Genomic DNA, 13,172 nt, shown 5'->3' with positions numbered 1-13,172 from the left:
ATTAGTACATTTAAATTTGACCTCATGTCAAATATTAACTCATGTAGATATAGTGTTAGAGGTCTAAAAAAAGTGACCTCAATTGCAATGACCATCTTCTGCAAGAATGAGATAGAGCAAGCTACAAATTTCTACCACTTGAGATGAATTTGATAAAACCCCAATAACTCCCCATGCTCATCCCAAGCAGCATCAACATGATCCATAATAGCATGAAGCAACACAACACGATCCATAATAGCATCAAATTTTGATTCCAATAAATCTTTTGTCATCTCAAAGACAATATTCTTCTCTATCCTTGGCCACAATTTCTCTTACACCTTGTCTATAATTGTTGGAAATTGCCATGAGTAGGTCAATGTTTACAAAGATATTAGGAACAACTAGTATTCCCATATTTAAATTCCAAATATTACACTGGAACGCATTCCTTCTTTTTGTTGTAGCACCTCCTCCAAAGGTTGAAATCCTAGGGTTCTATTATAGGGTCCCTACACATAGTTGTATAGTTGATGAGAAATCCATCTAGTTTGGCACCAACCTTGGCCCTCTTTTGAGTGTCAATCAATCCAGGAAGCTAAAAGATTATTTCATCTGAGAACTTCCTCTTGCCCTGGCTAGATGATTCAGCCATTTCCAATTCTATGGTTTTGATAGATGAGAATCAACTGACTGTTACCAGGGTTTCAAATTTTAGTTTGCAAATAAAACCTTTAGGGATGCTCAACTATACATAGTCATTCTAAAAAGAATTAAAATTCAAAGCATAGCAGACATGAAGAAGATTGGGAGTAAGTAAGATTTCCTACTAACAAAACATAGAGTAAAACCCTAGTGTACAAAAATTGGTATTACAGAGATAACAAAGGGCATAGGAAAGTATTAAAGAATGCTTAATAGAATAAAACGAACCATTTGATCAAGAACTTGGCTTAAAATGGTGGATCTGAGTCATTAATTTTAGGCACATAACTATTTGGTTGGTGTGAACTAGTCGTTGTTTTTCATATTTGAACGTTACAATAGCAACAACTATTACCCCTTTTTAGGTGATGACCAATGAGGAGAGAACATGTCGACATGTGATTCCCCTTTACGCAATTACAAACCTATCACAACCAATCACCTTTACTGAGTTGTGCAACAACACAACAATCATGACCGTGGATCATGTTCATCGTATCCTCACATTAAACTCCACTACTTAATGGGCTTCGGAGTTGCAAACTTAACCTTTACGAGCAATTTAGGAGGAGAATAATCCTTATGGGGGAGATACATTTTAGGAGAAGAATGAACAAAATTATCCAAAGATTCATCTTTAGGAGGGAGATCTTTGATAGAAGTGTCCATATTCCCTTTTTGTACCTGTGTAAGGGAAAACGTGAGACTAAGCAAATAAGTCATAATCCCACTCTCATGTACACACCGTGGAATACGAAAGAGCCTAGGGAGGTAACACACTTCGGCTACTTCTTGTGAGGAACAGAGAGCCAAGGATTACCTCTTAGGATTTATATTCCTTTGCCGTAAATGAGGGGAAGAAGTGATGCAAGAGTGCAGATTTGAATGATTCAACCTAGAATACAAGTATGCATAAACAACCCTAATCTGAAGATGCAGAATTGAGAATAAATGATATGTTATTGAAAAGTACAGATTAAGAGGAAAATTCAGAGGTGCACCTGTGTCAGAAATCTTAGCAAAAATGTTTGGGACCAAGGTGTTGCACCACTATCCTAATTCTGCATGCCTGAAGTTGTACCTGTGAAATTGGAAACTGAGATCTGAAACCTACTGCTCTGCCAAACCTTGTTGAAAACATGGAGGACCAAGGCGCCACGCCCCTGTCCCAGGGGCTTTTGGTGAATTCTGGCCCCCGAAATAGTCCCTGTGCACTCTGTCGGTCCTGAAGTTTCTAGCGACGCACGGATTTGAACCTGCACCTGTAGCTGAAAAATAGGGTTTTGGGTGGCTATGTAGGGTTTTTCCTTAGTCAAACCCCATTTTGGTGATTTCTACCTTAATGAATAGACGATTTGTAAAGTAAAATAGTGTGTGCAAGAGCCTTGTGTGTGTGCAAGAGCCTTGTGTGTGTGCAAGATCCTAAGATGAGAGTAAACAATCTAGAGCAACCCTAAGAGTAAACCCTAACTGCTTATAATTGACAAAGTAAATGCTCTAAATCAATGATGCAAAAGTGATCTAAAGCATGAATATAAATCAAATTCATGTAATGAAGCTCATACAAAGACATAGAAACAACATGAAATCATACAGAACCCCAAGGGAGAGGTACAAGCCAATCTTCAGTCGGTGGTCTCCTATTGTTTTCCCATATCTTCAAAATCCCCCAATTGATGAAAGAATGCTTGATGAATGTTTGATAGGTTTTGTTGAATGTTATTGAAGACTCCAAAGATCTACTCTTTCGCTACATATAAGGCTCCTTGTAATCGCTCCAAAAAACATTTTCAAGATTCGATTCCTTAGACCTTCAAATGAAAAAAGAGAGCTCTTATGTATGAAACCCTAGATCTTAATTTCATCTTTAGGATGACCTAGGATTTGAATTTATTTTGGGGTTAAGTATTATAATATCATATAATTATGTTCTCAAAATTTTGAGAAAAATGTCGGGGACACTTTTCACCAAATTTTTGCAGTCATTAGATGTGATAATATTAGAGCGGATCCCAAAGTTATAGCTGATTCTAAGATGTTTTAACATGTGAAATTGAGTCTTAAAGATAAAAATAGGACATAATTAGGGTTTATGATTAAATGATTACTTGGAGGAATAAAATGAAAAGGGGCGCGCTTAGGATAAAGGGCCCAACTTTATAACATGTTAAGAGGTGAAATATAAATTTATATTTAATTAAATACTTAAAGGAGATGAGAAATGCAAGATGCAAAACACACTAAGGCGGGTGCTAAACCAAGCATGGAATTGTACCACCCTAGCAAAGGTGTACAATTTGTGATGCTACATTTAGCCCCCACTTTAGCGGTCATATGACACTACATGCATATGGAAGATAAAGTACAGAAAAAATAAACATCGTTTGAAAAAGGATATATCCATAAGTTGTCGGACAAAGCCACCAGGGGTATCTGCAGTACACAATTAGGAACCACACCATACAAAACCACATGTTAGATCACAAAATCACCTAATTCTTACTAAGGAAAGTGATGAAATTCGTAGGTAGCTATATGCCCCCTATTTCGGCTTGCTTATTAGTGAGGTGAAACAGGGTATCATGTTTCTTGCAGTGAATTATGATGAAAATCTTGATGAAACATGTTCTCAACAAGGCTTGATTATACTTCCAAGTGCTTTATGGAATGAATGTGGAGAAAGAGAGAAAATTCACAATTCCAACACCACCGACGACACAAAAATAACATCTCCCTAGCTCAAGTTATGACAGATTGAGTAAAAAGGGTAAAATTAGGGTTTATAACTTAAAATCATAAAAATGAAAAAGTGCATACCTCATAAATATGAAAGTGACACTCCCATTTGTCACTTTTTGACTTTTGTCACTATTCACTGCAGAGGAGCCCACTTATCAGTCATCATGCCTCGACGTCGACCCGAGCGACCTACACGGATGGAGATCTTGCACCGAGTCATTTTGACTGGTAGACTGCTCGACAAGGTGAGTTGACTTTCCATTGACTCTTATTTTACTTCATTGATTGCAATTATTTTCAATATTGATGATGTCATCACCTAGATCCTGCATGTGCCCCCTGTTTGGGCCCTAGGGCGCCCTGGTCCTTCTTGAGTACCCTGGTCCCAAGAGGGCGCCCTAGTCCTCCCAAGGTGCCCTGGTCCCAAGGGGGCGCCCTAGTTCTTCTAGGGTGCCCTGGTCCCAGCTCGGAGCGGCCAAGGGTCACATGGGATCAGGAGTCAAATAGATAGGATAGAATGATGATGCTTTCTATTAGATGATGATGATTGGTTGAGCGATTACTGATGATTTGATGTTTCAATTTGCAGATTTTTCCCTATATTCATGAGCATACTGTTTGTCACACCTTTCGGAGCCTGCGGAGTCATATTCCACGGCTCTCACCAGAGGATAGAGAGTTACTTCACGTTGTAGGGTTGTGGTATGTGATGACCATGTCCACCATCAAGTTCCATTCGGCGATGTTGATGGCACCGATGGAGAGATGGGATGTGGATACCTCCACATTTCTGCTACTCGTGGGGGAGATGACAGTCACACTTGAGGATGTATGTTGTATTCTCCATCTTCCCATTAGGGGAGAAACATTGAGATATCGAGCCAACTGCACCACTACTGCTTATAGGAGGGAGAAAGTCTACTGGATTGAGAGAGAGATGCTCGGTGGGATGAGGGGTCACATTATGATCAGTTGGCTCCTACATCCCATCGGTGAGATTTTTGAAGTGAGACGGCTTATGATTGTGACCATTGCATTAGTCATGTGCCCTAATGAGTACGACACACATATGCATGGATGTCTCACTTACGCAGTTAGAGACATGGAGAGACATCAAAGGGTATTCGCCTAGGGGCGGATCATGTTAGCCCACCTCTACCACGACCTAGGAGAGTACATGTTCGGGAAAGGATGCAGCCTGATGACCTGCACACTGCTACAAATATGGATATTCGAACACATTACGTGCACTAGACCTGCGGGGCACCCATTGACTTGGTTCAAGAGCAGCCTAGAGTATTCGCATATCCACTTACCCATGAGTGGTGGTTCGGGGATTTGTTGCATTGGAGGATGAGTTTTGACAAATTGACAGTGGAGGCCATCAAATGGAGACCCTACCTTAGGATGTTCATGTGGGTGGGGATATAGAGGCAATTATTCTGCATGCAACAGAACCGTCTACTAGAGGGACGATATAGCCACCTCGTGGTCCCATTCTACTTCGACCGAGTTCGGTGACAGTTTGGGTTTGCGCAATGTGTTATGACAGACGTGCCTATCTATATCCGACACTCACATGTGACTCCTAGGTCAGGATCCATTCTGAGGCCTACCAGTGATGAGATTGATATCACAGCTTCAGATGGGTCGGATTAGGACATTGTGATCGATTATAGAGATGATGCGGGCACACATTGGCGATACATCACATGGTGGGGTAGGTCATACCCTGGAGCCATCTTTCTAGAAGACTATCCTAGAGGTAACCCCGGACCATGGAGACACACAGGTGACGAGGAGGAGCCTGACACATTCAAGGATCCTGGTGAGGAGGACACAGATGATCGGGATGATGATACAAGGCAGAAGGAGGCTAGAAGTGCAGGAGAGGGAGAGCAGGATGGTGATGATGAGGAATATGGAGAGGAGGAGGACGATGACAAGGACAAGGAGGGAGAGGATGAGTAGGATGAGGAGAGGGAGGATGAGGAGGACGAGGTGGGCGAGGAGGTCGAGGAGGACGAGTCAGATGGAGTTCCTCATCACCCCGGGGACGACACCATAGCCCTAGATCCACCGAGAATACCATCGTGAGTGGGGAAGGACCCTATAAGGGGTCCTGATTATAGTCCCCACAATCCTATGCCCACCGTGCAGAGACACTACGAGCGCAGAGAGCCTAGTAGGTACCAATCGCAGGAGGTCCCTTTCTCTGACCCCTATTGGCGAGATGGAGATCCAAGTAAAGTGTTTTGTGATTATTTAATTTATACATCTTAATATTTTAGATTTGATGATATAGAATGTTACTGATAAAAATATCTTCTATCTCTGCAGTTGGCAGCCAGGAGTGGTATTCCCTGATCCAGAACGTAATGACAAATCTCATCATGACCGCACACATTCCCAACTCCTTACAGATAGTGCATAGACCATAGGGGAGTGTCGGACGACATTAGGCTCTATTCACCCCCATTCAGGTCAAGATGGAGGTGTGGAAAGAGAGGAAGAGTACTCTATTAGAAAGACTACAACGGACAGAGTGAGATCTAGTAGCATCTCAGGCAGAGGTAGCCACATATCACGAGATTATGATGGAAAGGGATCACAAGAGCTCCTCACGAAGTCACTCACGCTCCACATCACGATATACACCCATGGGTCCACCCACACAACCAGATCAGGAGGGGACATCTAGTCACCATCCTCCAGCTACTATTCCTAGGGATAGGAGATGATCATGATATGATATTTTTGATGTATAATGATATATATGTTATGACATTTATCGGTCTATTTTATCTCAAACATGTTATTTTAATTCATGAAACAATGTATGCTTTGTTTTAATCAAAAGTAACATATTTGGTAATGAACATGTATGTCTAATTTAATTTCCATGTGATTGATTTCTCAATGCTTCATGATTAAATTGATACATGTGTGATTTAATTAAATAACTAAGTATTTAATTAAATGCTACTTTGGTGATATAGAAGGAAAAATGTGTTAAGCTTAAGAATTATATGACTAATGTGATTTAATTAACTCTAATTAAACACAATATTATATAACCCTACTTAACACATAATAAATTGTATAACATGCTAGCACATATAAAATTTAAACCTATTACAGTTTACATAGAAGAATCCAAGACAAACAATAAAGTGAAGAAACATGCTTGTCAAGAATGAAGTAGTGTAGACTAAACAATATAATATCATTTAATGCCACATACTTTAATGAAGATATGCTAACATATTATTCAATTTTGAAGAAAGAAAAGACACAAGAAGAGAGAAAGAGAATAAACTAGAAGAAAAAAGATAGAAAAAGAAACTAGGCATAGTATCTACGAAGGTGCATAGCATTTATGGGTTCCTTGAGAGGCGTACCTTCCACATTTGCTATCTTGTAAGCACTTGATCCATAGACTTCGACAACAATGTATGGTCCAAGCCAATTAGGGCTGAATTTTCCTTTCTCCTTGGGTAAGGCATTCATGTTGCGTTGATTCTCATAAAGTACCAAATCACCTATTGAGAAGGAACGTTGAATGACGTTATCATTGTAGCTTCGTTTTAGAGTTTTATGATAGGCTTGAATATGCTCAAGAGCATTTATGCGACATCCATCGAGCATCTTAAGTTGGTGGAGCTTTTGTTCTCTATAGGAACCATCATCCATTATACTCTTAAGAGAAACTCTTAAAGATGGAATTTCCAACTCCAAAGGCATAATGGCATCGGAAACATAAACAATATTATAAGGAGTACAACCCATAGAAATACGCACGCTCATCCGGTAAGCCCAAAGAGCATAGATCAACTAAGTATTCCAATCCTTACCATTCTTGTTCATAGTCTTATGAAGGATTTTCTCCATTGTCCTATTTGAAGATTCGACTTGACTATTTGATTAAGGATAGTATGGTGTAGAAAATTTATGTTAAATATGATATTTCTCGAGAAACTTCTTCACATCTTTGTTTTTGAATGATGTTTCATTATCCGAAACCAAAGCAAAAGGTATTCCAAATAGGGAAATAATGTTTTCAAAAATAAATTGATAAATTACTTTGGCGGTAGTAGATCGAAGAGGAACTGCTTCTACCCACTTTGTAAATTAATCAGTTGCGGTGATGATGAAAGTATGTCCTTGAGATGAAGGACGAGATATTTTACCAATTAGATCCAAACGCCATGTAGAAAAGGGTCAAGACGCTACTTGAGATCGAAGTTCTTGGGCAGGAGCATGGATCAAATTGCTATGTTGCTGAAACTGATGACATTTTTTAACAAACGCAAAGGAATCCTATTCCATGGTCTACCAATAATATCCCATTCAGAGCAATCTTTAAACTAAAGATCTACCTCCAAAATGCCCCCCGCAAGCACTTGAATGTGCTTCCTCAAAGGAAAAAGAGATTTCAACTTTGTTAAGACATTGAAGGAGAAGACCATTATAACCCCTCTTATACATAACATTAGAAAGGATAATGTATCTAGCGGCGAACTTACGAATCCTAGCCCTAGTATTCTTGTTCGTAGAGTCAGAAAAGGTACCATCATTCAAATATCTTACGATATGCGAGTACCACTCATCAGAATCTATAATGCAACAATATCCCACATCACTAGGATTATCAGCAATAGCCGAGGTAGTGAGGTTGTGAATGATGAATTTGAGATCTACCAAGGGGTCCTCTAGAGACACTAGAGAGGCTACACATGCCATTACGTCAGCATGACAATTATCTTTTCAAGGAACAAGCTCCATGGTTTAAGAATCGAACTTTTGCAACAAGGATATAGATAAATCTCTATATTGTGATAATTTATCTTGCTTAGCTTGATAAATTCACATCACTTCTCTTATGATTAATTGAGAATCTCCATAGATATGCATATGTTTCACATTTAGTTCTAATGTTGCCTTAATTCCAGCTATAAGAGCCTCATATTCAGCAATGTTATTGATACATAGGAAATTAAGACGATATGATAAAGGGATAGGTTTCTTTTTGGGAGAGATTAGAATCACCCTTGCCCCCTATCCTATACAACACCTAGAGCCATCGAAATATAACTCCCAAGTCTCATCAACCTCAATAGAGAACACATTCATCAGGAAAAGACTTCGGGTTAGGTAGGGAGAAGGGTGAAGGAGCCTTTTGCGAGACAAACTTAATGTCAAACTCAGTCAACATCATAACCCACTTGGCTAAGCGTCCTAAAAGATCAGTTTTAGAGAAAAGATGTTTGAGAAGGTCAAATTTAATGATAACATGGACCTTAACATTCAAAAGGTAATGCCTTAATTTTTGTGTTGCAAAGACTAAAGAAAGGCACTCTCTTTCTATCATAGAATATCGGACTTCGTAATCAAGCAGAGTGCAACTTATATAATAAACTGGACATTCTCTACCATCCTTATCACGTTGTGCCAATAAGGCCGCAAGAGCATGAAGAGAAGCAGTTGTGTATAGCAGAAATAGTTTAGAAGGCTTAGCAAGTTGAAGAACAGGAGGATTGGCCAAATAAGTTTTTAAGTCTTCAAATGCTTGACAACAATCCTCATTCCATTGAAAAAGTGATATTATTTTTAAGCAATTGAGAAAAAGGAAAGGTACGATCCGCAAGTTGAGAAACAAACCTATGAATAGCTTGGATCTTCCCTTGTAAACTTTTTAATTTGGAAATATTTTTAGGAGGCAGCATGTTAACAATGGCATCTATTTTCTTCGTATCCATCTCAATTCCATAATGTGAAACTATGAATCCTAATAGTTTACCATTATCCACACCGAAAATACACTTTCGGGGATTCAAGCGCATTTTGTACTTATGAATTCTTTCAAAGACTTGTTGAAGGATCTTAACATGACCTACACGAATAATGGATTTAGCTAAGATGTCATCAACGTAATCTTCTAAGATCTTATGCATGTAATCAAGGAAGATAAGGGTCATAGCATGTTGATAGGTGTCTCCTGCATTTTTCAATCCAAAAGGCATCATAACCCAACAAAACATGCCCCAAGGGGTGGTGAAAGTGGTTTTAAATTGATCTTGAGGATTAATGAAGATTTGATTATATCCCGAGAAACCATCCATGAAGGATAATAAAGCATGACCTGCTATAGAATCCACTATCATATCGATATTCGGGAAAGGGAAATCATCCTTCAGAGAGGCTTTATTAAGATCTAAAAAATCCATACACATCCTAATCTTTTTATCAGGTTTAGCTACTACCACAATGTTTGAAATTCATGGGGAATAATTGACAGGACGAATGAATCCGACATCCAATAATTTTTCAATCTCAGCCTTAACAAGTAATGCTACTTTAGGGTTCATCTTTCAAATCTTTTGCTTCATGAGTTTAGCATCAGGAACTAAGACAATGTTATGAGTGACAATCTTAGGATCAATGCTAGGCATATCAGAGTATATCCAAGCAAATATTTCAGTGAATTCATATAACAATTCAGAATATTGTTTTTGTTCTTCTTTATCGAGACATTTTCCTATCTTAATGACTTTGTCTTCAATAGAAGGATCCATCCCTATATCAATAGTGTCACTTATGAGGAGATTACTTTGTTGAGGAGTATCTTGCAACTGAGGAAATTATTTAACTATCTCATTGTTATTTTTTTCTTTCCCAAAGTAGGCTTCTGGATTTAAACAATAGGAAAAACCACGATTATGGTGATAACAAGGAAGGTTGTCATAAAATCCTAGGAACTCAACCAAGGAATCATCAGTGGGAAAAACATCCAAAGCAAAGACACTAGAAGAGTCACAGTCAATATACTTTGGATATTTTATTGAGAGAAAAGTATAGATGACATTAACGCTAATAGATGGTCTCTTGGAAGATTTAGTATGCTCAAAAGGATCATAGTCAAGTCCGAATGTCATATCATGGAAGTTGTTTTCCAAGGGAACCTTTATCCCTTGCTCTTGAGCACCACATCCATTAACATTATATCCACACCTAGCTAAGATGTGAAAAACAAGACCATAAAGGTTATCCATTTCCGAAGGAGAAGAAGGATTTTCATAAAGTGAAGGATAAAAATCCTCTAGATCAGAAGTCAAGGGAGACAAATTCTGAGAAGCCACCACAAAGTTATTACTTAATGGCCCAGATAGAGCGGATTGATTTTTAGGTTCTTCTTTCTTTTCGACTTTGGGATCTCTAGGGGAAAATTTATATTCTCCTATAAAAGTAGGAGTAAAGTCAAGGGATCCCCAATCATCTTCTACAAGAATCTTTTCAAGAGAGAAGGCATCCTTAGCGGTAGAATCGGGTTGGGAAGGCTCTTCTTCAAGAACCTTAGGTTCATTTGAAGAACTATTGGTAGGAGATAAATTTGAAGAAATAGACACACTAGTGGGAGTAGAGGCTTTATAAGAATCATTTAAGATTGTTGGGGAAGAACCAATTGAAGAGGATTTAGATGTTGATGTTTGCAAACAAGCTTGGAGATTTGTGTCACCTATCAAGGTATATGTTTTATTGTTGTAAATGAATTTAACTTGCCTATGCAATGTGGAGGGGACAACTTGCATGCTATGAATCCAAGGTCTCCCTAATAACAAGCTATATGTCAAATCTCCAAACATGACATGAATAGGAGTGGGTAAAGTAACAGGACCTACCTTAACGGGCAAGGTGATGATACCTAGTGAAGATTTAGCAACATTATCAAAGCCTCGGATAGTAAGAGAATCAGGCTTAATAAGAGATGTATCAACATTGATCTTATGCAATAGGTTAATGCTACAAACATTAAGGTCAAAACCATTGTCCACAAATGTCCGTCTTATCGCACTATCATTTATGATAACCATAACCATTAAAGGATCATATTGATGTTGGATCTCATTAGTAGGTAACTCATCTTGTGTAAACACAATTTAAGCTTTAGGGGATGTGATAGAATTAATTAAAGAAGCCATATTATTGGATGTTCCATCCAAAGTTTTCAAGGCATCTTGTAACATTCCATGATGGGTTGAGGAAGTTTGAATCAAATCCCAAAGGGATATCTTGGCAGGAGTAGCTTTAAGTTGTTCAATGATATCATATTCCTTGCGAAGGTTTGTGAGATGTTGGGTGCTTGAGGAAGAATAGGTTGAGGATCAGAAAAAGAAATTGGAATAAACGGAGGAGGATTAGGTTGCCTATTACTTCTTCTGTTATAGGTATGGGCAACTGCATGATGATTCTCCTTAGTTAATTGTTTAGCATAGTTATAAGGACTCTTAGTGGGATTTATTCCTTGCACGGTAATGATAGGTTTATTAGGAGTACTAAAGGAATCATTGTTGGCCATTTGGAGGAATTGATTATGTGTTGCATTGATGTTTTGTCATTGATGTCAACACTAGCTATTTTGGCTGTTTTACAGATATCCTTCTGGTCCTGGTAGGTTGTTTGATTTCTGGTTGGATTAGATTTGGTATGATCTGGTATGCTCTAGTATGTTTGGGTTATGGAATTGGATTATTCATGCTACTTAGATTCATGTTCAGTTAGTTGGTTTTGATCTGGTGATCAGATGCTATCCTGTATGCTGGAAAGCTTGGTTTGTTGTTCCGGTGAGGGTTTCACCGGCAGAGCTTTGATGAAAATCTCTGATGATGTGCATAAGTGGTGTTGGTGCGACTTCTAGTGGAGATTCAGGATGTTGATGGTGATAATGTTTGAGACTTGGTTGATTGGGATCATTTCTTTAGCGTGTGTGGACCTATATTGGGTCCCGATATTATCTAGGTTATGGACCAACTTAATGTAACGTGTGGATTGGACTTCTCGATGTGTTTCTTGGATGTCTTATGGGTTGGATATTATTTGTTTGGTCTTAGGACGACAATTATGTAATTATTTTATTTTCTGGTGGTCGACCTGATTGTTTATGGTCGAGGGTTTGTATATATATGATGTAAGATCTCATTGTAGATCATATAAAAATGGAATATGTGAGGATGTAATGAGTGAATAATGTAATAATCATTCAGGCAGAGGATTTGGTTGATCATTGGTGATCGAGTTGGGTTTATGTAAGAGAATTTAGTCCTCTGGTATTAAGCATAACCATAATTGTACTCAGGCATAGGAGATACTATCTTTACAGTTCATTCCTTCTTCCAGATTGTAGTCTGGATTTCTATATAGTCAGTGAGACTCCTTTTGTGATGAGCAGTGTGCTCTAGGCTTTTGGCCTTCCTGCAAGTGCAGACACCTCAATTATAATTCTCATACTTACTGCATAAGTATTATCTGACTGTGGGTAGGCTTCCCGCTGTGGTTTTTCCCTTTACCAAATTTTCCACGTACAAATCTTGGTGTCATGTGGATGGTATTTATTCTCTAATTGTTGTTTATGCTTAATTGATATATCTGCTATTTTGGTATTTGGTTTATGCATTTTGGTATTGATCTTTTGGGTTCTGGTATTAAAGTTTTAATTGCTCAAGGTACCAGTAATATGAGACAACTGATTCACCCCCCCATCTCAGTTGTCTTCTGGTTATTTGAATTGTCTAACAATTGGTATTTGAGCTCTATTCCTCTCTGCAGAAGCTTAAACGCTTGAGGAAGATCCTATGGCAACTAACAATTCAAGTTCATCTACTTCTATCTTTCAGAGAGATATTCCTAGGCTTGATGGAACAAATTAAAGAGTATGGAAGATTCAGATGGAGACTCATCTGAGATGTCTT

The sequence above is a fragment of the Cryptomeria japonica genome, chromosome 2 (genome assembly GCF_030272615.1).
Source record: "Cryptomeria japonica chromosome 2, Sugi_1.0, whole genome shotgun sequence".
Taxonomy (NCBI): domain Eukaryota; kingdom Viridiplantae; phylum Streptophyta; class Pinopsida; order Cupressales; family Cupressaceae; genus Cryptomeria; species Cryptomeria japonica.
This window is presented reverse-complemented; position numbering follows the sequence as displayed.